At 35.9% G+C, this 27,850-nt stretch overlaps 1 protein-coding gene and 1 long non-coding RNA gene across 10 annotated transcripts in view; one reads left to right on the top strand and one right to left on the bottom strand.

Annotated features, from left to right (window-relative positions):
* The window catches only part of LOC138705981 (uncharacterized), a 77,246-nt gene extending 50,040 nt beyond the window's left edge, over window positions 1–27,206 (bottom strand). For 2 of the 8 annotated variants that reach the window (XR_011333871.1, XR_011333873.1), the window contains exons 1-4: window positions 26,966–27,206; window positions 24,039–24,319; window positions 18,624–19,213; window positions 12,660–14,920 (exon numbers count right to left, since the gene is read on the bottom strand). The gene's annotated coding sequence lies outside the window, so the exon portion shown is untranslated. Of the gene's footprint in view, window positions 1–3,128; window positions 3,324–12,659; window positions 14,921–18,623; window positions 19,214–24,038; window positions 24,320–24,448; window positions 26,936–26,965 lie in introns of those variants that run through there. The other 6 variants (XR_011333872.1, XM_069834829.1, XM_069834828.1 and 3 more) reach the window with 6 other exon arrangements.
* LOC138705986 (uncharacterized) overlaps window positions 1–27,850 on the top strand; it is a 394,464-nt gene that overhangs the window by 320,157 nt on the left and 46,457 nt on the right. The gene's annotated exons all lie outside the window — the stretch shown is intronic.

The raw sequence follows: 27,850 nt of genomic DNA, 5'->3' as shown, positions 1-27,850 counted from the left end.
CAGCTTCAGTTAAATGTACAGATCTTAAAATTATTTTTTCTCTGCCTCTGTACAACGTCACATTTGTGGTGGGGAGGAAAGGAGACAGCAGAAAAATTAATGGTGTTTAATACGCTGACAGCCACGACTAAGATAAAGCACTTGAAATTTAGCGGTAACTGACCGGCAGAAATAAATAAACAAAACAAATAAATATATAAATTTAAAACAAAGTTGAACGTCAGGCACATGATGAAATATTTTCTTTTCGGTGCCTGATCTACAATTGTTTTAAATTTAGTTAAACCTGGCAGGCATTTGGCTAAGGAATATTAATTCATGTAAGTAAAGTTAAGTAAAGATTCATCTTTATGGACGAGGAAAGCTTAGTAAAGACAATTTGTTATGGTTGTCTATAGTTAGATTTTCGAGATTTCCGAAAATTTAATAACCAGTTCAATTAAAAATAGAAGCAGAAAAGAAAACCCACGCAACGCCAGGTACTTTAAGCTAGTATTATTATAATGAACTAATCCATCGACGAAGACTTTATGCGCTTTACCTTGCCAGATAAATTTCATCCTACGAACATCACCAGATCATATCATTTAGTACTTGAAGCACAAGAATAATTAATGGTGATGTTTTCATATGATGTGATGTGTTATTTTAAGTGGAAACTCAGTGTCGTGCTAACCTCACGTCACAGGAATCCCCCGTTACTATGCTCAATATTAAGTTGCGAAAAACTCTTCTGAAGAAATGGTCCACAAGGGTTGTACATGGTTAAGGAATGAAGTATGTTTAATAGTACTCTGCAAATGAAGGAACTGAGTTCATAATAATTGTGTACGACTGGAAACAGGTTTCTCTTAATATGGTGTCGTTCGAAAGTGACATGGCCAAATAAAAGTTCGCTTATCTGTGATTCACTTGGTAATACTGCATTCATAAAATATTGCAAAGTTTACTGCAACTGTCAACTTCTGTAAATACAGCACGGCACTTTTTGTTCGATTTCTTTGTAATATACGTATTACAATTTATGAATCACTGTTCTAATATGTATTGCATTGCCGTGAACTTAAACTTAATTATTCCACTGAATGAAAATCAGCTGCATACTAATGTTCTAACCTTGAACTCCCTTGAGCCTGTGAGATCTGTCAGTAGTACAGAACACAAAACTTTCCCACGATCGACCCAGAAGAAAAATACTAATTTCTCGGCAGTTTCGTTTGATCTATGACAGTATAATTCCGACGGCATTGACTTGAACGAAATCTGATTCCTAACGAACATACTACAGTAAACAAAGTACACGTGTTCCAGTGAAAAACATTTAAAAATCGTAAACTGAGGAAAACGAGGAGAATTTTTGGTTACAATATTTACCCCACACCGCTAATGGGTATAACCTCAATTTACTCGATCCAGTTACACTACTCTTGTTTTATCGCCTGAGAGATGTCTTTCGCCGGAGGTATAAGTACTAAACTGTAATTAGTAATTACGACTAATTTCATTCCACTTAAAATTAAAAATTGTTGATTCTACCAGACTAAATTTCTACACGTTTTCATTTTTCTGTTATCATATGTACTTCAACTTCACTCACTTCCTTCGTCACATCCCTACTGTAGTAAAACTAAATTTCAGCACAAGATTCATTTTTATATTATCACACCTACATCAACTTCACTCACTTTCTTCGTTATTTTCCTGCTGTAGCAAAACTAAATTTCAGCACAAGATTAATTTTTCTATTATCATACCTACTTCAACTTCACTCACTACCTTCGTCCTTTTCCTGTCTATCAAAACTAAATTTCTGCACAAGTAATGATTCTTCTGCTATTTTATTTAAACTTCACACATTACGTTCGACCTTTTTCTGTTGTGACAAAACTAAATTTCAGCACGAGTATTGACTTTTATGCTATCATATTTAAAACTTTGCTCACTACCTTCAACCTTTCACTGCCTATCAAAACTAAATTTTAGCACAAGTATTGATTTTGATGCTATCATACTTAAAACTTCACTCACTACCTTCGACCTTTCCCTGGCTATCAAAACTAAATTTTAGTACGAGTATTGATTTTTATGCTATCATACTTAAAACTTCACTCACTAACTTCGACCTTTCCCTGGCTATCAAATCAAAACTAAATTTTAGCACAAGTATTGATTTTTTATGCTATTATACTTAAAACTTCACTCACTACCTTCGACCTTTCCCTGGTCATCAAAACAAAATTTTAGCACGAGTATTGATTTTTATGCTATCATACTTAAAACTTCACTCACTAACTTCGACCTTTCCCTGGCTATCAAAACAAATTTTAGCACGAGTATTGATTTTTATGACATCACACTTAAAACTTCACTCACTACCTTCGACCTTTCCCTGGCTATCATAACTGAATTTCAGCACGAGTATTGATTTTCATGCTATCATACTTAAAACTTCACTTACTAACTTCGACCTTTCTCTAGCTATCAAAAAAAATTTTAGCACGAGTATTGATTTTTATGCTATCATACTTGAAACTTCACTCACTAACTTCGACCTTTCCCTGGCTATCAAAACAAATTTTAGCACGAGTATTGATTTTTATGACATCACACTTAAAACTTCACTCACTACCTTCGACCTTTCCCTGACTATCATAACTGAATTTCAGCACGAGTATTGATTTTCATGCTATTATACTTAAAACTTCACTCACTAACTTCGACCTTTCCCTGGCTATCAAAACAAATTTTAGCACGAGTATTGATTTTTATGCTATCATACTTAAAACTTCACTCACTACCTTCGACCTTTCTCTAGCTATCAAAAAAAATTTAAGCACGAGTATTGATTTTTATGCTATCATACTTAAAACTTCACTCACTACCTTCGACCTTTCTCTAGCTATCAAAAAAAAATTTTAGCACGAGTATTGATTTTTATGCTATCATACTTAAAACTTCACTCACTAACTTCGACCTTTCCCTGGCTATCAAAACTAAATTTCAGCACGAGTATTGATTTTCATTCTATCATACTTAAAACTTCACTCACTGCCTTCGACCTTACCTTGCCTATCAAAACTAAATTTCTACTCAAATTTCTATTCTTCTTGTATCGTATTTAAACTTACCGTCGACTTTTTTCTGTTGTGGCAAAACTAAATTTCAGCACAGGTATTGATGTTTATGCTATCGTACTTACTTAAAGTCCACTCCCTTACTTTGAACTTTCCCTGCTGTAATTTACAACCAAGCCGTACTAAGAACGATAGAGGGTAGGTACGTGTAATGGATCAACTGTTGTAGTATTATCTTTTATATATCACACAATACTGATAACATTTTTGCTCAAACCTGTTATGTGCACATGCAGTTAGATAATTGTTTAAGTAGGAGGCATGGTGAAAGATAAAAGAAGCTTCAGCGTTTACCAAATATGGAAAATTCGTCAACATTGTTTGAAATGTAAATGACTAATGTACATACAAGTGACTAATACACGTACGAATAGAAATATTATGATTTCCTTCTTTGGTAATCCTTGAAGGAGAAACTGTTTATGCGGACATCAGCAAATTGAAATATTGCAATGAGACATCAGTTTATGTAAAAGCATTGAGAATAACAATATTGTCTTGTTCATTGTGTCATGTCAAAAAAATTGGCATAGTTTTCAAGCGGGATTCCATTTTTGGCGAACATACTGAATATGTGACACGCGATATAGCTTTCAATATCAGGTCAGCAAACCGAACATAATTAATATAGTATATAATTCAATTTGTTTTAGAATATTTCAGCATCTATAACTATTTGTGCGCTACATTAGTAGACATTATTTACTTTTTAAAATGCAATATAATTTCAATATATAATGTTATTCTAAAGGAAGTTCCCAGTTTCAATTGGTCATAACTTTTGCAAACTTTCAGATTCTGCAAAACTAAAATCAGAAAATTGTTCGTAACGAAAGAGGAGTTTATTATAAAAAGAAGAAACAGGGAACTGAAATAAGTTAAATATGACCACCACCGTGTTGTTCAGAAAGAAATAGTCGTTCCTTTATTTTATAAATGACATTAGTAAGTACGGTACTTATACATTCCTAGGAATGCTTTTATGACCTCCGATATCGATTGTTTCAGTTTCTCACGAGTAGCTCTGCTAAGAAATATATTAATTTCGGTCTACCCGATCACCTTTTATCGGTAACTGCACCAGTGTCACAATTTTTTTCTACAAGATTATGAAATAATTTTCTCAATCCATGTAACATTCCATATACGTATAAATGAGGAGGCAAATCGTGGCATGTGAGCTGTGCGAGAGTGGAAAAAATGAGCTATCAGAATAATACTTACAAATTATTGGACGATTTCACCAATATTGAACATAAATGCATGTTTTTAGCACCAATAGCAAGAGGAAAGTTATACTGAACTTAAATGCACTCGATGTGAGTCCCACGTGTAATACGGCAGACGTCCAGGCGGTGATCCCATTCTGGCCAAATCCTCTCAAACATGTCTTGTATGACGTTCCTGATTGCTGTGTTAATGCGCCTTCTCAATTCGTCTAACGTCGCTGGAAGTGGAGGTATGTAAACATGAATCTTGACGAAACTCCACATAAAGAAATCACACACTGTGAAATTGGGTAAATGGGGTGGTCATGTGCAGAAGGTGCCGTCTGCATCCGTTGCACGACCAATCCATCGACCTAGTAGGCGTTGATTTAGGTACCTCGGGACCTCGGTATGTCAATGTGGCGGGACTCCGTCTTGTTTTAAAATGAAGCTCTGTTCTTCCTCGTCCGTGAGTTGTTGCACTAGCCAATTTTCCTAAATTAACAACTACAAGGTCGATTGATTGGATGGCCACTCCGTTCACCGGATTTCACATTGTATGGTGTTTCGTCAAGGACAATGTTTACATACCTCCACTTCCAGCGACGTTGGCCGAATTGAAAAGGAGTATTTACACAGCAATCAGGAACATCACGCAATACATGTTTGAGAGGGTTTGGCAAGAATGGAATCACCTCCTGCCGTATTACACGTGGGGCTCACATCGAGTATATCTAGGATTAGTATAAAACTTCAAACTTCCATCCTTCAAATGGTGATCAGATCAGGTATTTATGTTCAATATTGGTGAAAATATAGCCTTCTGAAATAGTTCAATAATTTGTAACCACGGTGAATATTATGGAAAACGTATATAATATTATACATTATGGCACGAATCGATTTTTAGGGAACAAGCGAAGCGAGTTTCTAATTTTGACGAGTGCAATAAATGTAGGCCTATAACATTATAAACGTGTTTCATACGTGCAAATCAAGCTTTCAGGTATAACTCTCTGTAAAGTTGATTTGAATAATTTCGAGGGAAAAATTGTTCTGGTGCCGGGCATCGAACCCGAGACCTTTGCTTAAACGTACCAACGCTATACCAACTGAGCTACCAGGTGGAGTTCCCGGGTAGCTCAGTTGGTAGAGCGTTGGTGTGTTACATACGTTATTTCTTGTACGACAACATTATAAAACAACTAATAAAGAAATACAGTATCATCAGATTTGTAATGATGGGTAGTTTGATAGCATGGTCTATGAAGAAACAGGTTGCAATGACAACAGCGATGTATTAAATATTATATCATGCCAAATCATATCATAATGTTAACTTTATAGCACAAGTTGTGCCGTCATAATGGAAGTCATGACGTTTTAGTTGGCATGGTTATATTTTACGGCTATGGTACAATAATGTAGCATATTATACATGATTTTCACTAACAATAAATACTGTTTGTAATACTGGAGTACAAAAAAGTGTGTTTGTTTCATGATGGTTAATATTATATAAATCTACCAACACTGAAGTTTATCTCAGTCTAAAAGTTATCATCTTCCTTTATACCCATTGGTAACATTATAGGCTAGTCATGGCACATGATACGGTCACAGGACAGATCTTTCCTCTTCTACTGTAACGTTCTTAATGCAATAGAATATTGTCTATTACATTCGTAATACCACTGAACGAGGTCAATACAACTCGCAAAGGCAAGAATTATAAAATTTACTGTCTGTATTCCTAACCACAATTTTATTACAAGCGTGACAGAGTTACCATAGCAACGAAATATCGAAAAAACAATCCCTCAAAGCATAATGGTATCTATATGGAACCAAACTGTTCATATGTACAGAAGAACAGTTATTTCAAACATAACATTAGGCCTATATATAAAAGCATTTCTCTTAATTTCAGAGCTAATACACAACATTGTTCTCATTCGGTGTTTCAGAATAAATACTGTTATGATATAAACTTAAAAACGTAAGTAAATTCAACATTCTGCATGATTCATTGAATAGCTGCCTCACTGTTTCAAAGCCATTATACAGAAATTCGTTTTTGAAATCTAGTAAATGCCATGTTTGCCATAAATCTGACAGATTCATAGTTAATATTCAGCCTAAAGTGTAAACTTAAAGATCGTTCGTTATTCATTAATTGTTTGATCATATATATTTTTCCAACGAGAAATAAAAATTGTAGGAAATGTCATATACATGGAACAACGTCTATGAATGAGAAAGATTTATGAAAATTTTGATAAGCTTCCATTTCCTCCGTCAAAATGAAGTGTTTATTTTTTAAAAACAGTTACTATTGTGCAGTGGCATGCTGTCAAATGTAAGTTTACTCATTCAGATCTTTCTGTTTTAATTATGTTCATAATTTACTCAATAGTTATCTTAATAGAGATTTATCTAGAGAAAATCAAAACTCGAGTGGGATTTAATTGACTATTACACTATTAGGACAAAGTAGTATATAAAGATTAGAAGAAATAAAGTACTCTAATAAAATAAGATATTAACAAACTTACTAAAATTCTATTTCGCTAATGTTAGCTTCATCAAAATGTTTGAACGGAGCCGCCATTTCCAGTTTACTATCTATGCGAGAAACAAATGACGATCGCAAAGCTTGTTTTATAGTACCGTAAAGAATTTGCTGTTTGAAATGTTGGCAAACAAGGAAAAAAAATGCTAGAAAAGTGACAAAAACAAATGCTAGGGAAGTGATAAAAACAAACAAATGCTAGGGAACTGTTACAATTTTAGCGATAAACTGCCATGATTGGTTGAAAGACATCCTTTCGTACCGTTTTATTGGTCAAAAATAGTATGACGTAGTCAAAGTGTAATAGTCAGGTAAAATGTTATTTAACATTGCTACTAGATTTTTAGCACTTCGCAGATTATTTTGCAGCAAACGCACGTAAATGTTAGAGGTATTGGGCTTATCACGGGCTAAAAATATCTAAAAGTATACAGACACATAAACGTCAAACCGGTCGGATTCTTATCTTGTCGTAACCGACCATAACGGCAATAAATTTGCGTGCATTTATCTTGAATTTCTTTATGTTATAAGTAAACCGTACAACACAAAACACTGAATAAAGTAAAAACAAATAATAGTAAAGCACTATTAACGTCTGTGGTTACAGTGCTAGTGCGCGCACTGGCCTTTCATCCAGGCGCCCAGGGTTCGATCCCCGGTTAGGCATGTGTGGAATTTTTGGTGAATAAAACAGCCGTTGCAGAGGGTTTTTACTCTCAGAACTCCCTTTTCCCTCTTTCATTCCACCAACACTCCAGTTCCTCCATTTCGTCTATCATATTTAATAGTAAAAATAGGCTGAGTTGATGTCTGATACTGGTTTCCGATCCTGATCTCGGTTCTAATGGGTTGAGGCTCCCGGCTCTAGATTCAGACTCGCCATAAACCGATGGGACCTTACCTGCAGAGTCCAGGAAAAAAATCCCGCCTGTCGGTGTCCGATTCACGAAAGCCATCCGGATCATCCGTCAGAAAATCATGACATATAGGGCATACAGTGGGCCTAAGCGGCCCAATCCATGGACCCATACCAGAGCGAGCCCTCGTGAAATAAATAATTGGATAATAAAAGAGCAATTGTTACTGGCAAGGCGTGTGGATATATGGTAGCTTTGGAATATCTTATTATTTGACACGTTCCATTTGGCTCTAACTGTATCGGTAGATATTTAAAAAAAAAGCCCTTTATTTCATGTTTTGGGCTTAAATATTTTGATAAATGACAAGTTAGGATAACTACGCCGTTTCATAATAGGATTGAAATCACTGGGTTCATTAGAAAATGTACGCGCACTCTTTGAAATACGATGTGAAAGCTGTAAATCAATCCACTCCCCCAAAATTAAGTCCCGTCTTTTATACTAAAGTGTCATTCACCAAATGGATTTTTACCCAATTCATATAAAATTCAAAGCTTGATGTCAATTTTTCAGCCCGTATCTGACGCACATGTTCTGAACTCGGTGTAACTTGACTGACAGTTCAGAACTTCACTTAACAGAACGTCATAATAATCAAAGTGCGGCATTACTAGGGTTTGTACTAGGGTAAGTTTTAGTTGTTGGGGCAAGAAGTTTCTTAAGCGACTCAAAGAGTGAATGAAGGAACAGATTTTTTTTAATCGTTTAACTTGAAAATTTCATATATTATTATAATGTAACCGAAGTACATATGATATTTCCATGCAGATATTCTGCGTTATCATACGATGAAAGAGTAATGGAACGGAGAAAAATTCTCTCCGGCGCCGGGATTTGAACCCGGGTTTTCAGCTCTACGTGCTGACGCTTTATCCACTAAGCCACACCGGATTCCACCCCGGCGTCGGAAGAATCGTCTCAGTTTTAAGTTCCAACTCTTGGGTTCCCTCTAGTGGCCGCCCTCTGCACTACGTCATAGATATCTATGAACCTAGGACCGAAGTCCACACATGTGCTGAGGTGCACTCGTAATGAGTGACTAGTTGGCCGGGATCCGACGGAATAAGCTCCGTCTTAAATCACGAAGTGATTTACGCATATCATATATATTATTATAATGTACCGAAGTACATATGATATTTCCATGCACGGTACATTATAATAATATATATGATATGCGTAAATCACTTCGTGATTTAAGACGGAGCTTATTCCGTCGGATCCCGGCCAACTAGTCACTCATTACGAGTGCACCTCAGCACATGTGTGGACTTCGGTCCTAGGTTCATAGATATCTATGACGTAGTGCAGAGGGCGGCCACTAGAGGGAACCCAAGAGTTGGAACTTAAAACTGAAACGATTCTTCCGACGCCGGGGTGGAATCCGGTGTGGCTTAGTGGATAAAGCGTCAGCACGTAGAGCTGAAAACCCGGGTTCAAATCCCGACGCCGGAGAGAATTTTTCTCCGTTCCATTACTCTTTCATCGTTGAAAATTCCAATTTAGACTGTTATCGAAAAAGAAGCCAAGATTTTAAAGACAGATGAATAAGGGATTAATACTTCGCTTGCTACATGCACGCACTCATCCGTTAGGCCAGTAAAAACTTCAATAATGCTTAACCTTGTAGCATAGTCTAGTATATACAGTTACGAAGTTTGAGTTTATGAGGGTACTAGAAACAATAGACTGTGCAAATACCATTTCGTATTGTCTGTAATGAGGAGATAGTAGCGATCCTAGTGGTTAGCAATTATCTATGGATGCGTATTTACTACGTATTGAGCTTCGTGACTGTATATACTAGACTGTGCTTGTAACCTCCTAGGACAAAGTACGGTCTCTACTTATCAGTTTCTCTAATGATAAGAATAAAAATCAGAGTCGTACGCATAATACTTATAGAGTAAAATAATGTTAATATTTTTAGAGGAAAATTATTTTTTTCTGAGAAAAGTATGATTTGGACGTTGTTGTACATTATTCAAGGAGTAAGCTGTTAAAATCTGCACAGTTGCGTTACTTTCACTCTGTATAGTTGAAAAGTTGAAAACATCGTTAACGGAAAGCGAATAGCTCAGGCGTGGGTTCGATTCCCCATTTGGTCTGATTGCCTTCTCTTTTTTTTTTGTCTTTTTAGGTTTTCCCTATATGTAAGGCGAATATCAGGTAATCCTACTATGGACAATTCTCAAACGTACATTACCAAATACTATCTCGATATTACCAGTTCCATTGACGTCAGATATCCTCGCAGTTGATGCAACGTCGTTAAATAACAGATAAAAATTATCAATTAAACTACTACTACTACTACTACTACTACTACTACTACTACTACTACTACTACTACTACTCCTGCTAACACCACAAGTGAAAATACTTAAACAATGACCTTAAATAAGATGACCATATGATCAATAAGTCTACCTGTGAAAATCTAAGTTTTTTATTTTTTCGGCTATTGGACAGCTAAGTTACAACAATTACGTTGGGTAAACATGTTCTTTTTCTTTGCAGTAAATTAAGGAAAATTATTCATTATTTTATTGTTCTACGAAATTCTTTGACTATCCATACTTTACGACTGATTTAATTCGCATTAGTACAAGTATATTATAGATGGTATTATAGGATGGGGTTGTGCTTTTACTACCTCACTCATGCCAATAAGACTGAAACACAAAAGAATAATAAAAATACGTCTTAATAAAGCCCTTGTTTATCCCTCAGAACTGTTGTATTCTCAATTTAAAGTATTTAATATCCATCAAATTTGAACAATGTTTTATTGAATTTCGTTCATAAAAACCGAAATATATTGAATTTGTATTCACATAAATATAAAACTAAAAGATCAGACAACACACGCCTGACAGAACCTAAAATTTATCACAACTGTAGCTCATAATCACAGTAGCAACTTCGGCCCAAGGCTCTATAATAAGATAAGTTAAATTACCAAACATTCAATTTGCTAATACTTATTCCTTATTAAAAAAAAATAAATTATTGTTTAGGAAGAAAATATAAAACAGTTTCAGTTACTGTAATATCTGTGTTTTTCTTTTTATGTTTTTACCTTTATTATATGAATTAATAAAATGTTTTAAAATTTTGTGAAATGCTTCCTGAGCACGAGTACGCCTATTTACTCTTTACGAGGAAGCTAAAGTGATTTTTATATGCAAAAAAAATATGTAACTTCTTTTTGTTCCAGCAATAAGTTATTATTAGACTTCGTTGAATTGCCACACGCAGCACGCAATCAGGTTGCCGATGTACGGTAGTATAGAGGTGGTGGGCGACCTCCCGGTCTCGGAGTATAAGCAGTTCATGTTAAGAGTTGTGACCGCTCCAAATAGATAGAGCAGCTACAGCTAATGTATACCTATGTAAGCACTTGTTTTTGCATTACTGTGGTTGGAATAGTCAAAGCTTAACATCTGTTCAGTGCAGACAAAAATTCAATCAAACATACTATAATGAGAGTGTAGCTGTTCCAAACAATTGCCCTGGAATATCCTTAACCCCGCAACGAGTCTTGACCCGTTGGGGAACGTGGGTTGGATGCTGTTAATTATTATGCAGAACATTACGGAAAAATAATGGAGGTAATTGATGCATTGCATAGCATAGACAGTTCCGCTGTTGCAGCTGTAAAATCATTGCCTTCTGAACAGCTATTGGAAGATATTCTGTTCATTGATTCTGATTTTAAAATCGTGTCCAATAGCATCACCCTGTTAAAATCGTCTAAACTACAACTCGCTGAAGCCCTTAATATAGTGGATAAAGTATCACAAACCGTTATTCAAAATAACAATTCACTAGTTTCAGAAAAAGTGAAATGTAAGTTGAGAAACATTATTGCTAAAATTCTGCCTATTCACAACTTCGTATTATAAAATATGTACTATCAGGTCACGATAAGACGTCTGAAGTTGGTGTACTAAAAAGTAGTGACTTTCCATTCTTTAAATATGCACCTATAACATCGTGTGATGTCGAATGTACATTTTTCCAATATAAAAACTGTTTAAGTGACTATCGGAGGAGGTTCACTTTGCAGTCGCTCAAAATGTACGTAACTCTTCACTGCAATGCACATATTCAAGGATGATGAGAGTGTATTACATTAAATTTTGATAGTTAATATATCTCACTATAAAATAATTGTGCATTTAAATTTTTTTAGACATTTCCTACTTCAATGATCATTCATTATATTTCTTGAATGCAGGATACAGGTTTTATTGTAACCGCAGTATACTGCTCAGTGTTTACATCAGAAGAATACTCAATCCGTTGCACGCCCTCTTCCCATACAGTCTATACCGCGTGCGCAGTAAACCTTACGATTCTCGTTGCAATTCCACGAAGTCTAGTTATTATTATATTGTATATTATTCTATTTAGCGTCTTGATAATATGAGACTGAGGATTCACCATGCAATTTACCCAATATTCTCCTTACAGTTAGGCAAAACCTCGGAAAAGCCTGAAATATTTAATCAGCCCAAGAGGGAATCGAGCCCACGCCCCCGATCGTAGCTCAGGGTCAGCAGGCACACGTGCCTACAGCCTGAGCTATGCCGGAAACAGAAAATCTATTTATTGTCATCACAGTATTGCTAACAAAATAGTTGAAAGGACCTAATTTTGAAATGTAGGTGGTTGCGGTGAAGTGTTTGTAGTGATCCGTTTATTGTCAGTTTATCACTAACACATATTTATGTGGTCCGAAAGATGTGAAAATGTTTAATATTGCGAAATAGCAATAGCTTTAAACTAAACATTGTGTTATAACAATTATACATACATCATGAACTTATCTGCATGAGTGTCTGCTGTGGTCCCACTTTGTTTACTTCTCTGTGCGGTTCGCAGGCTGTTTGGCAGTCCGTTGCTATTTTTGGCTCAGCGAATGGATCCGTTACTCTTCAGCACTCCCGATAGAACACTTGTATACTGTTCCTATTGACTGTGGATGGAAAACTCAACAATTCTGCCTTCTATGTAGAAAATAAAACTGGATAATCAATAAACTCAACGCCAGTGCATTGCCGTACACAATATCACACTACATTTCTGAAATACACCTCACAACTCAGCACTAAGGTAACATCCGCTCGTCAGCGAGAGACTCTGCTGAATGACATTGATTCGCCGAAAGCCACGTGATTACAAACCTTCCTGACACATCCGCTTTTGTGGTTGTTAACTCCCGTCGAACAAAAATTGTGAGGTACGACCTTGAAACTATAGCTACGTCATATGACGTGGCTATGATTACATCATAAACATATAGCTGGACTCCTCAATTGCACCCAATCTCTAACACAGTGGTATTCAATCTGTGGTACGCGTATCCCCAAAGGTACGCGGGGTTGACTCCCACTAATTACGTTATATATGAATGCTGAAATATTTAATTTGGTTATACTTGTTGATAATTATTGCGTATGTTATAGTTTTTTTAGCAATATCAACTCTTGCTTTTTTCCTTGCTTGAATAACATTTTACATAAATCATTACTGTTATTATTGCAACAATTACTAATGTATAATTTTTCTAGTGCGTTATTTTACGACGCTGTATCAACATCTCAGGTTATTTAGCGTCTGAAGGAAGTGAAGGTGATAATACCAGTGAAATGAATCCGGGGTCCAGCACCGATAGTTACCCAACATTTGCTCATATTGGGTTGAGGAAAAACCCCGAAAAAGACTAGAACCAATTAACTTGCTCCGACGGGATTCGAACCCGGGTCACCTGGTTTCGCGGCGCAAGCCGTTACTCCACAGGTGTGGACTACTGTATAATAATAATAATAATAATAATAATAATAATAATAATAATAATAATAATTTTATTTTTAATACATCAATCACAGTTAAACTCACACATGTAAGGTCAATTAAACAGCGTTCATGGGTTAGATAATAAACATACTATATATATATTGTATGTTTATTATTAATCATAGTCTTCTGTTAATTCTTAAATAAATGCAATGCAGTTTGGTTTGGGAGTGCGCTAGCAAAAAATATTGAATACCACTGCTCTAATAAATCTCACTTGACGAAACTTTGCCTTTTGAAGACCTGATAATTCACTCCTTAAATGATTCACAAAAAGACATAATTTTTCTGTATGGATGATTTCTATGAGTTGGTGCAGAACAGACACAACGCTTATTTTTATTTGAAGCAACGTGATTGTTGGGTTATGAGTTTCCGGGCTTGTGCCGTGTTGTCTCAGTTGCTTGTGCTAACGTTTCGACCATCTTGCTGTGGTCGTCCTCAGAGCTACACAAACATTTAACGTGATTGTTACTGACCGATAATGTTTGTATTTGTGCTGTGGTTTGGTTATTCAGTTATGATAACATGAAAATAAAACAGTCATGGGCGGGTTTGAATGAGGATTCGCCGGACTCTAACCCTTAGTAACTCTCGTCCCCAGATCAGGTTCCTTTCTACCTTACTAGTCAGTAATCGGGAATCCAATGGAATGATAATGGGGTGGTGATCAAACCGTATGATTTTGATGCCAACATTGGAGAAACGGGTGTACTGTAAGTACTCCGAATAAAACTCCAACTGCTACGTTGTCCGCCGTAATTGTCAACATGATTTTTTTAATGAACATGAGTAACCTCTGCTTTATGAAAAAAAAAATAATTTTCCTTGATTTATAACCAACCATTTGCTTCCAAGAGAGGCAATATCGTTTTCAGAGATTCCATGTAGGTGGGGCTACAGTTAAATTCTTCGCCTTCATTAACGACTTTGTCCATATCAGGAATTTTATTTCGATCAACTAGTGCAGCACGGCGAATTACTAACGCACAGTCTCTAGCAAAGACTCCTCTCTTGTTCAGCTGATCGTTGAATTCTTTCCGTCGAGGTAGTAAATGTTGATATCCGAACAGAGTTAAAGTCTCTTCAAGCGTTCGATAGTACTCTTCAATAAGAATATGAGTTTTATCCAGAAGGTCAGTGCAAGCGCTGGATTCAAGGAAATAATGAATATCTACTGCTGGAGTCGTCCAATAGCTTAGCTGGCAATCGACAAACCTGTAATAGAAATGTAAAATATTTTGTTACTGAATAAATTATTATTAATGACTGATAAAATGGCAAACTTACTAGTGTTAATTATATAAGCACGTGTGGCTTACAGCTGTTTCGGTGTATACTGTACACCATCATCACAGCTTATTAGATCCTGGCGTCATCTAGATATCTCTGTCTGTTGTAGGGGTATGTTTGCGTGTTGAAAAGTGGAGTCAAATAGTGAGTGTGTTCTGAAATTAATCTGTATGCTGAGAATTTGATTAGGGTGTGTTTCAGTGTGTCTGCATATTTCCTATTGTACTAGTGTGTTGAGTTTTTGGTTTTTGGGTTTAATGTGTAAGGTTTCCATGTCTGTATTTATGTTATTGTATGTATGGTTAGCATTAGTTATGTGTTCGATACATGTAGATGTATTATGTCCTCTGGTTATTGCTTTAATGTATTCTTTGTAGCATGTTTGGAATGATCTGCCTGTCTGTCCAATGTACAGTAGAACTTGTCGCAACTATCATGTGAGTTTGTATACGCCTGTATAGTTGTATTTATTTGTTTGTGTTGTTTGTATGTTGAGATGTAGTTGTAGTGTGTTTTCTGTTCTGTATGCTATGTTGTATTTCTGCTTTCTAAATGAAGATGCGATCTTATGTGTACTTTCATTTTCGTATGTTCGTGTGATGTATTTCTTGTGTTTGTATTGTTGTTTTGTGTTTTTTGTGTTTGTTAAGTATTTGTTTTGTCTTCCTTATGATGTCTATTATGTTTGGATTGTAACCATTTTCTTGTGCTATGTATTTGATTGTGTTCACTTCTTCTTTGTAGTGTTGTTGGCTCATGAGTATGTTGAGTAATCTGTGCACCATTGTCCGGAATGCAGCATGGTTTGTTGTATGGGGTTTATATAATTAACACTAGTAAATTTGCCATTTTATCAATCATTTGTATTTAAGTGTTAAAAGTAGTGTACGCAAGATTCAAGATAAATTATTATTATGCCAACTGCAGCGAGATTGAAACAATAGGCCATGTATTGGTATCGTGCAAAAAGAGGGAATTACTGATAAATTTTAGGCTTTCGAAGAACCCTGGCCAACACTTTCAAAGATCTAACATCAAATTATATGAATACGAGTAGGTAATCGAGGACTTCAGCGAGACGACCAGGTATCATTGTTGTACATCAACTGTCGGAGAGAGGTTTGATTCTTGAGCCAACCATTTCTTTTGAAAAATATTTCATGCAGACGTAAGAAGTTAACAAAGAAAATAAAGACATACATCAACCATGCTTGCCATATCTTAGTTAACATTATAATATAGCTCTATAAAAATAGACTCTTCAAGGCATCCTTTTGCAAGTAGGGGAACAATAATTATTGCGAAGCGTGACTGGTTATGTTTGAAATCACTGTGTATTCCCCGAGAAGTCATTGATGATCTCATTTTAAGTTAGGTTAGGTAACCGTGGCTAGGGACGGGTTAGAGACGATCCTTTGCATGTCGGCCATACTGAGGCCTATTGTGCATCCAGAATTTTATGGGATGAATGAGGGTGAGGTGTACAAACTCGCAGGCCGTATGTGACCGCCCTGTCCTATGTTCATGCCGCTAAGGTGATTAAGTAGCACAGGATCCATTCCAACGACCCTTCCAAAGTGTCGAAGCACCCTTGGAAGTGTTTTTAAGGAATGATAGAGATATTAAGGAAGGCTGGGATCCAGGGAGTTTGCAGAGAGGACCCTCCCCCCCGCAAGCGGAGGAAGACATGCGTCTTCACCTGAATATGTCAATGGAATGTGATGAAGAAGATGAATGATATGAAATTTAATTTCTTTTTCTACACGGGAGGGGAAATGAAATGGACCGTGGCAATGAAAATTACAACCCGGCATTTGCCTAAGTAACCTAAGTAAATGTGGAAAACCACGGAAAAACCACAGTGAGGTTGGTCGGTCCGGGAATCGAATCACGAACCTCCCGAATGCGAGTTACATGTGGAACGCATGAGCCATTTCTCTCGTTTGGATATAATTTTACGAGTAAGTATTTTGAAAGACTTCATACTTCATTTGCATTTTAGCTAATAAATTCATGTTATGTTATACATAGATCCATCAGCTAATTGTGAAAAATATTCATTTCTATTTCTGGGACCTCTGAGGTCATTCACTATTTTATTATATTGCTGTTTCTTTAGGAAATTATGTAAATATTTTCATGTAACGCTGCGCATATCGGCGTATAGCCATTTGCGTCTCTGCCTATTTGGTTAGCGATTATGATGAATTCTGTTCTACGACTGGGGCTCCCATCAGGTCGGATTCTGTTAGTTCCGATGATAGGATGACATGAGCGTGGAAGTAGGCGGATAGATGAAGATGAAGGTGATAATGACTACGAAATGTGCCCAGAGTTCGTAGTCGAAATTCACCCAGTTGGGTTGAAAATCCCGGAGAAGACGATAAGCAGGTACCGTAACTTGTTCCACACAGAATTCGATCCCGGCCCAACTAGTTTCGTAGTTAAGACACGCCGATCACTACTCCAGAATGGTGGATTTTATTTTTTAATGTTAGAGTGTAAATCACATGTCTTGCAAATTAATTTTTTTCCGCAGGTTTGTTTACTTTTATACCTATTATTATCACAGCTTAAGAATAGGATCGATACTTCTATTATTCACTGCATTGTAAAACATTGGAATAATAAATGTCACTTAAATACAAATACTGTCAAGTGTAAAAATGTGTATATTGGTAAAAACCTTAACAAAAGCTGATAATTGAATTGAAACAGAATCGGCAGTCCAGACTGAACCTTCCACGATTGTTCGACCACACATAGACCAGAGGACACGCGAATTGCTGCACCCTCAACCCAGAAAGCTTACGTACTACTCTCCTTACAGTCCTGATTTGGATTTCAGTAACTTTAATTTGTGACTTCTGTGTTGGCTCAAGACGCTCAGATGCCGGAAAAACATGAGTAACAGATTATGTGAGTAATGTAATGTGAATGAGATGAGTCATACTTCCAGCAGCTACTGTGAGGAGAGTGAGTACCGAATGTTATTTAAAGAGCATAGTATTACGTATGTTTTGATTCTGCAAAGCGCTGCAGTAGCGGAAGGAGGTCCTGCCGATGGTCGTTGGACAGAAATATTTGTAAGGTGCGCTGGGACTCACTCTGAACCGAAATTCTCGTCTCCTTCTATTTCTAATGAAACTGAAGTTCTGTACCTCTATTTCTAATGATAGTTTAAATCAATTTAATAATATTATATTACAGTATATAATATATGTATTTATACTAGTGCAAGTAATTTAAATTAATGAACTGCATTTCCAGAATTAGGACTAATACCATCATTTTGGAAACATGAAGGTAACAGCTGCACTACTAGGAAGCTACTTTATGGCAGGTAACTTGCTGTTTCCTATTTGGTTCTAATTTCGACTTGAAAATTTTTATATGTGAGTCGAGAAAAGTGACGTTCTAGATGTTAGATACTACGAGAGAAAATGACGTGTAGCCTACACCAGTGAGAAGTAGAGAGTGCAATGAGAGACTTTTTTTATGAATTGAGATTAAAATAATAGGATAAACATTCTCACAACGGCTAACAATTTAGTCTCCTTCACTCTAAAGCCCTTGGGCATAATGAATACCATGTATTGATCTTAATTTGAGGTACCGATAAACTTACCTCAAATCCAAAGGGCATTTGTTGCCTTTCGAATAAGCGAACATCATATTGTTGATCCATAGATCTCCATGAATTAACATATTGAAGTCATTTTCATCTCTTTTTCGTTCTTCAAAATATCTTGTAGCTGAATCAGGAGCAAGATTCAGTATTTTGTTATAATATCTTTCTCCATTTTCTGGCCAGTTCTTAATTTTTTCTGCCACGTTGGTGTACATAGGTGGAAAAGCATGTTTAAATTCGTTTCTCATTACATCAAACACTTCACTAGTCATAAGTGGTTGTAGAATTTCAGGATTTCTGACTTTGAGGGCAACAGATGCGGCATGAAAATGAGCCAGAGTTCTCATAACAAGAAGACAATGGCCCATATCCAAACCAGTTGTCCTCTCAGCCATCTTGAACCCTTTTCTCTTGAGATCTTCGAGAATAATTGTTGATTGATTTGGTCCATTACACCAATAAACAAATTTAGCTGCAAAAGGCTGACACTTTCCTGGTATAATTTCTTCCATAAGTCGATTCATCGCCGGTATTACGTCTCTTAACATCGTGACTTCACGTTCAAATATTTTGCCATCCGTTACAAACTATGGACAAAGAATTTAATTAAATAACACATGAAACTAATTTGGATAATTTCTGGAGTAGCCCTATTTGCGTAAGTGCAAATAAGTCTACTCAAAATCTATTTCTTCAATTCCAATTTTATGCAGTATAAATTCGTTTGAAGAGATCAGATCGTGGCGGTGGCGGTGGTGGTTCAAGAAAGGTAGCTAACGTAGTGACTGACTGCAAGAGCCATCCGAAGCATCGATTCTGAAAGGGAGAGCCACGAACAAAAAAATAATGGGAAATTAGGAAAACATGCAAGGCTGGCATAGTATTAAACAATTTAATAATGTTATTTACTAGATAATCTTAGAAAACTATAAAATTGTAATATAAACTCTAGCAATTAAAATAGTTTAGTTATTAACTTCGCCATTTTCTAATTCAATGAAAAATTTGAGCTTGTTTACTTTTTCACAATTGTTTAATACGAGGACGAATCGTAGACACACATCCGTAATTTTTGGTCTAACGAAGTAGTCCTCGTTTCTTTCTTATTTTTAATGTTAACCAATACGGAAAACTCCTGTCCACACAAGCAGAGTGTTGGAAATTACAGTAGTGTAGGTAAGTCATATTCTGTGATGCTGATTATTGTAAATTGCTATACTAGTGCGGGAAAGGGTATGTAAAACGGGTATGCAATTTGGAGCTCGAGCGCAAGTTTTACACTGGCTCTTCCCGCAAGTATATTAGGTACATGCTATTTGTTCTACTAAAATATTATAATTACATGTCATTAATTAATTTATTAATTAAAATTGAAAATATTTTTGAAAAGTTAAAACCTGTTTTCACCTACGTCATCAGGTTTGTTGCCAACACACTAGTAGGAATCGATTGCTGATATAAACAGCTATTCAGTTTGGACGACATTGTGTATGATTAAAGTTTCAGTATTTAAGTTGTTCTGAATTATAAATTTTTGAAGACGAGAAGGAAGACTAAGAGCTTATGGGCACATCACCGGACGTGGTGATTTTTTTTGCACTGAATGTAGGAAATCGTATTTCCAAGGAATGCAACGTTGCCACGTACAGTAATAATTGCTTAGTTACGCGGAACGTACAGATAGTAAAATTTGAGCTTTAATTTGTGAATAACCGGATCACTTTATGCAAAAAAGCAAAGAACACAAATTGTTCATCTTTTAATATCTATCGCGACATTCATAGTAAACGTTAAAATTTTAAAGAGAGATGAGAACATTGACAACGAAAATTTTCATACAATTTGTTTTTCATTGGTTCAAATATGCGATCTAGAAAAATATTTCATTAGAATTATTGGTACTATTTCATACAAAGAACCTCCTGTTACAATTTGTGCACTCATACCACTAACACTCTGTATATTTGCATAGTCAGCAATGCATTTAATAACGAGTGCTTTGTTGATTACCGCGCAATTGTCACAATGATTCGCCGACAACAGTGTACTGGCTCCATGTTTTCAGATTGTTATAAATAAAATATTCAATGTCTGTGTTTCTTCTGTATCCCATTTTCCCGATTTTCCGTGTTCTTAATCTTGCTTCAAACACCAGATTGCTAAAAAATTAACGGAATTATATGCTTTCATATGCAGTAAAAGCTGAAATAAGCATATACCGGGTCATCATTTTGTTTTTATTAACATTTCTAGTATTAACGTGGCTATACCTTTGGATTAACGGTTGAGAACCGCAAACGCTATGTTACCCCCATCCACGACCGGAGTTTGATAATACTAGTGTAAAATACAAACAAATCACTTTACTAGATATAGGAGCGAAGAAAAATAGTGCATCCATTTTCGTGAACTAGGAACTAAGACGATTTCCAGTTTGATCATTTTCGTTAGGTTTATATTTACTCAAAATACAGTACAGTATTAGAAATAAATGTTTTTACTTACTAACTGAACCATCCAGGCGGACGTGTTCATTATGAGATGTGTAATATACTGTCTACAGAATATTAGCATACACCAGTGGTTCCCAAAGTTTTCTGAGTCATGACACACTTTACTGAACGCACACGATATCGCGACGCACGTGTTTGTTTTTAATAATAATAATAATAATAATAATAATAATAATAATAACAACCAGTGCTTTCTTCTGGAGAAAAAGGTGGTTGAACTCTGTGTAGAATATTTTATTGCGAGATGATTACTGTTCATTCCGCGGGAATTTTGTTGTTTTTACCAGCATTTCGTCTAACTAAAACTTTCAAGGTCTAAGCCGTTTCACCGCGTTCCGCCAGAATAAAAGCACTGACAACAAGTTCTATATAGTGTCGGACATCCAGTATTGTACATAGGTCGATGTTAACATGCAATCGAAAATTATAAAAATAAAAAAACAAACAGCAACTTGAGTAGTATTAGAAAAAAAACAAAAGTATGTGTGTGTCAAAAATCCCAACCTATTTATACTAGATGTCCGATGAAAGATTTTTATTATAGTTTTTGAAAACTCACTTACAGTATTTAAATTAATGTGAAGTCTGCGCTTGGTGAGTTGTACAGAGTTTCTCTAAGCTTATACGTAGCCTTACGATTGTCAGGCCAACACGTAAATCATCTTCAAGATTATCTCTTTTTTTCTCGCTATTTTCATAGTACAAAAATGCTGTTTCACACAAGTATAAATTTAAAAACTGCAGTTCAAAATGAATTTTAAATTTAGTCGGCATAATGGACTGATTTGACAAAACATTTCAGCATATAAGACACATGAGATTTTGTTTATATTCATCTTCACGCTACGTAAAACCATATTGCAAGTATTCATCATTATATTACTAAATCACACTATTTGAATTAGCACTGCTGTCATCTAACCCATACATTGATTCAGATTGTATTTTTCGAATTAAAAATATGTCCATGATAAAATCTGAATAAAGCACTTTTGATAAAATAGTCGCACTATTCGAATTATCGCCGGGCAGAAAAATTAAACTGAGCATTGTTGCAGGTGTTCACTTTTCATTGGTAAATTCTGTCTCAAAATAAAATGTACCATATCAAAGATTTCGTTGTAAATAAAAAAAAATGCGTTTTAAGGAGACATTCTGAATGGCATAAAATTTATTTTTCAATCTCAAAATTCCGCGACACACTCCAAGGGGCTGTGCGACAACATAGTGGTTGGGAACATCTAGCCTACAATATGGAGAGTGAATTTAAATTGAAAAATTATCAAAATCTGGATATTTAAACAAATTGTTGAAAATGATGCCATTCATTTCTATACGGGCTTCAGTTCTTTTGTGTGCATATTACCGAAAAAGTTTTTAAGCATATCTTCTGAAATTGAATGTATTGTTTCTGGAATGTAATTCTTTAATTCTTCTATTGTTGTAGGATGTTTAACAAACACAACTGTTCTACAGTAACCCCTTAAGAGAAATAATGCAAAGCATCAGTCGACTTGGGGAGCCATAATCTTGAAATAATAATTCTGTACCTACTCTATAACAGAGTACCTTACTTACGTATTGTAATCACTTCACTTCTGCCCGATTCGTACAGATAAATTTACTCAGATTGCTGTCTCTGTCCGTCCAAGTAGTTACGTCGCAGGGTCGTAGAAAGGGGGAAAATCACGTGACAGTTTCTTAACGAGGTCTTTTCATTAATATCATTTTAAACAGCTGTATAACATTACGTAGTTGCCAAACTCCTGGCAGCAAATGTTTTCAGAAAAGAGCTGACAGTCCAGCCACTAGCCTTTACAAAGGGACCAGCAGAAACGTGTGATGGAAACCGGGAAGCGACGGGAAATAATGCAAAGCATCAGTGGACTTGGGGAGCCATAATCCTGTGCCTCTTGAAATAATAATTCTGTACCTACTCTATAACAGAGTACCTTACTTACGTATTGTAATCACTTCACTTCTGCCCGATTCGTACAGATAAATCTACTCAGATTGCTGTCTACTGTCCGTCCAAGTAGTTATGTCGCGGAGTCGTAGAAAGGGGGAAAATCACGTGACAGTTACTTAATGAGGCCTTTTCATTAACATTATTTTAAACAGTTGTATAACATTACGTAGTCGCCCAACTCCTGACAGCAAATGTTTTCAGAAAAGAGCTGACAGTCCAGCCAATAGCCTTTACACAGGTACCAGCAGACACGTGTGATGGAAACCGGGAAGCGACGTGACCAAACGAACACAATACGTACCTGTGCGAAAATATGATTAAAAAATGAATGCACTTTATTACTGGAAAATAGGACTATGTTTTTGGAACGAACTATACTCGCTCAGTACTGAATACTGTGACCGCAAGACGACTTTGACTGCATATGTGTTTATGGGTGGAAGTTCACTAGTAGAAGGGATGGGACTGAAGTACATTAAAAAATTCAGGTAAAATAAAAATTGAAGTAAAAATAAAATGATGTCCCTGTATATGCACTATAAAACTTGACATTTAGTTACAAATAGCTTGTAATGCATTTATATAATGGTAGCATGTGATTGATATCTAGGAATAAAACCTGCAAATGTGCTAAAATCCGCACCCTAATGATAGTAATAAACTTATATTCCGCATTGCCTTTCTCCTATAAAAGAAAAGGGCCGTGGAATCTTTTTAATATTACAAATTTGTAAATATTCCCAACAGTATTCTAAATAAATCAAAATTATTAACGGAACAGAATCGCATCCAGTCTTCACGAATTAAAACATGTTGCTTAATAAACTGGTGATATTCATATATTTCTCAAATCTTAATAGTTATGTTTAACACATTCACAACTGTAACGTCAATAACACTGCAATGCGATCATAAACAATAACAGTGTACCTTATTCATTGCTTGCCCTGTTGGTTGTGTTTTCACGATGAGAAATCTTTCTTCTCTTTTATTTTCTTTCACTACTTGGACAGTTGCCCTATATATTACACTTAAGTAATTGTCCCCCGGTGCTGTTGCTATCTCGATCTGTACAGATGTCACTGTCAAAAATAGGTCATTTTCATTGGATTGCAGAGCCTTTTCAAAGGAGGCTTTGTCCATCCAGCTTGGAACCAGTTCCTCTCGCTTACTGTCTATTTCGGACATTCTGATTGTTTAACTCTCAAAGCCTGTCAACAGAAAAGCAAATAATATTAAATAATCCTCAGTAGGTAGTTCTCTGTGAAACAGTGATCATGTATTTGATATGTTGGAATTGGTGTCTTCGAAAGTACAGAAAAACCAAACTGTAAACTCACGTGTAATCGATGTGGATCTTTATTCTCAACAGCTAAAACAGTTTTTGAAGTTTTGTGAGTCATTAGTCGATCGAAATAGAATTCTCTTGCAACGGGATAATGCGAGACTTCATACCGCTCGAATAACCATGGAAAAATCCAGAATTTTGAAGGAAATGAAATACTACCACACAGCTCTTAGAGCTCTGGCTTGCGAATTCAGATTACGGATATATCCTTAAACAATAAAACATATCACAGCTTTAACATCATAATTGTGGCTAGTACAATTTTTCAACTGAACATCTGTATTTCTTACAAATTGTGCATAGGATTTCTAGCTCATCCTACAACAAATGTGACTAGAACCAAAAGGGTTAAGCTGGAATTATGATGCAGTAAAGACAAAGTAACGTCACTGGACTTGACGTGTTTTTGTTGCGCTTAACGTAACGTTAAATCTGATTTGTGGCTGTTTTTGGCAAGAATAAACATATCCTGTCTTACTCAGAGACAAACTGACTATGTTAGCTATTTTTGTTTTCTGATAATGTATTTCTAGAAGGAAACAAGAATTACGACAATTTGGAGTAAAATATATTTCTATGCTGAGAATTCAGTACAGAGATGATAACTTTATTCAGGAGCTTCGTCTCTGTCAGCAGGTTTAAAAAGGTTATCATGATCTACATCGATTGGTCCAGGTTGATATTTAGAGTGGAGTGAAAACATAGGTAATTTAACTTATATTTGATTTGAAAACTATAATAGTGAGGATTTTCTGATTGAGTAGTATCTTGAGAGCTCTATCCGACCTTATATTCTAGAAATTTTTCGTAAATTACATAAATTTAGTTACTAGAAATCTTCAATATATCCTGCTGTCATGTAATATTTTAATACACATGAGAATAAAAATACAAATGTTAATCCCAATACAAAGGAAAAACGTCGCACATTTAATGACAAACCGTCAACTATTTACACAGAAATATCGGAAAAAAAAAAGTTGTTTCCAGCTCTTTTACATAAAGTGAATGTTTGAAAAATGTAGCGAAAGATATTAATAATTTATGTTTTTAGGTTTTCAATTCATTCACTAAATATACGTAACTAATAATAAAATATGGACGTCTTGTAAATTATAGATTAAATTAATTTTCACAAAAATAAAATATATAAAACTATAATAGTACTATAAGAGAGAAAATTTAGAAATGAAGTCATAACATATTAATTACTTACATTACTGGATATTGTCGATGAGCTCCTCGTGATATTTATCGTGATCCTTATCGTCTTTATCATGGTTCCTGTCGTGGTTCTTATATTGATTCTTGTTGCCTTTGTTAGTTCTTAAATTTGTTTTGTTCCTTGTCGTGGTTCATGTGGTGATCCTCATCGTGATTCTTCGTGGTGCTTGTCGTGGACCATGTCGTGATACCTATCGTTGTATTTATCTTTGTCATGGTCCTTATCACGGTCCTTGTTGTCTTTATCGTGATCCTTATCGTGGTCCTTGTTGTCTTCGTCATAGTCCTTACCGTGGTCGTGTGCCTTGTCGTGATCCATGGCGTGGCCCTCATCGTGATCCTTCGTGGTGCTTGTGATAAGTATCGTGGTCTTTATCGTGGTTCTTGTTGTCTTTGTCTCGACCCTTATTGTGGTCCTTGTCTTCGTCATAGTCTTTACCATGGTAGTGGGCATTGTCGTGATTCTTATCGTGGTCGTGTTCCTTGTTGTGATCCTTATGATGAATCTTGTCTTCCTTGTCTTTGTCCTTGTCGTAGTCCTTATCGTGGCTCTTGTTGTCTTTGTCACATTTGTCACTTCAAAATGATACTGTTTTCTCCCTTTAGCGATGAGTTTTGTACCACATGGTAGCTTTCATAATTTCATAAAGGATGAAAGATAAAATGGTATGCACGTAAACAGAGAGCTACACTATAAATATAAATACAGCTATTGCTCGACCATGACCAGTGGGCGGCCTGCAGCCCGGAGCCGTGGCGCTACTGCTCCTGCGTTCGTAATACCGCATCGCTATAGTTCACATTATGCCCGCGGCTCCACTCACCTTGGTCGAGTAATAGTAACATTTGGAGTTGTGTATACTTTAAAGTAGGGTTGGGACAAGAGTGGGAGTAGGGTGCAAATACGCATCCGCGGCCAGATCTTCCTGAATGGCTATGTCTGTAATTTCTCCTAATCAATGTCGTAGCTACGTTTACGCACATTACCCGTTTAACTAAGTCTTCTCTTTCAACATCGGTATTTCTCTGAAACATCAATGTTGATAGAGTTGGTTGGCCTTATGTCTTTTCTAGAATACATATACCTTACCTTCCGTTTTGCTTTGATGTGGCTCGAGGATCTTGTTTGTAAGGAAAATTGCGCCTCTGTTACTGATTAGTCAAAGGTTAAGTTTCACGCAGTTTTCATGAATGTAAAGAGAATATCTCTGTGGAGATTATTAAATATATCTTTGCAGCATAGTGAAATATTCTCTATACCGTAAGTTAAGTTACTAGAGCTTACCTCTATTTATAATAATATATCAACTGCTGCAACTGGTTGCAACTGACGATCAAGATGCATTTAGGTCTTAAAACTTCTGATAAATGATTTTGTGCTCTTAACTTTATAGGCAATATCTGATAACACATAGTCATGATAAGGTGAGTTACGTCAACATGTAAGAAAGATAATAGATATACGTTTATGCTCGACCATGCCGAAATGTAGTAATTATACACCTGGTAGCAGTCCTTTAATGCATGTCATTAAAGTACACCCACTCATTAAAGTACAGGTGTTCAGCCAGTGACAACTCAGCTTACAGGTGTTCAGCCAATGACAAGTCAGCTTTGTACCGTTATAAAACCTCAAGTATCGATTATTCTCGGAAATGCAATCGAAAGAGAATTAGCGAAAAGTCACGGAGGCTGGAAATCCAATACTGTCGCAGAAGGTTATGTTCTGTTACTATAAGAATTAGCGTTAATTGTAAATAATATTCAAATGAATTCAATTTGTCATCTCGTTTTTCAATGTCGAATTCAATAATCAAGGTTATATCAAGTTTAACGGGATTACATCAAGGTCAGTGACATTATTGTTCCTCGGAAAAAATCATTACTTTCGCGTCTGCGCACAACCTAGAACAAGGTCACTTTCGATCTTGTCAGATACAAACAAATTGTACGCATCTGAATAATTTCAAGTTAGAAATATGGTCGAACATAAAAAGTCGTATGAAACTTGCCTATAATGGTAATTAAGACGCTCGTATGAATATTATGAAACTTGCTTGCGCTCGTTTCATAAACATCCATACTTGCGTCTTAATTACTATCATTATAGGCTCGTTGCATAATGTACTATTATATAACGTTAAGTGCAGGGCATGGTAAATGATGAGGA

The sequence above is a fragment of the Periplaneta americana genome, chromosome 9, assembly GCF_040183065.1.
Source record: "Periplaneta americana isolate PAMFEO1 chromosome 9, P.americana_PAMFEO1_priV1, whole genome shotgun sequence".
Lineage (NCBI taxonomy): Eukaryota > Metazoa > Arthropoda > Insecta > Blattodea > Blattidae > Periplaneta > Periplaneta americana.
Note: the sequence above shows the minus strand (reverse complement) of the source record. Positions and strands in the feature narration are given on the sequence as shown.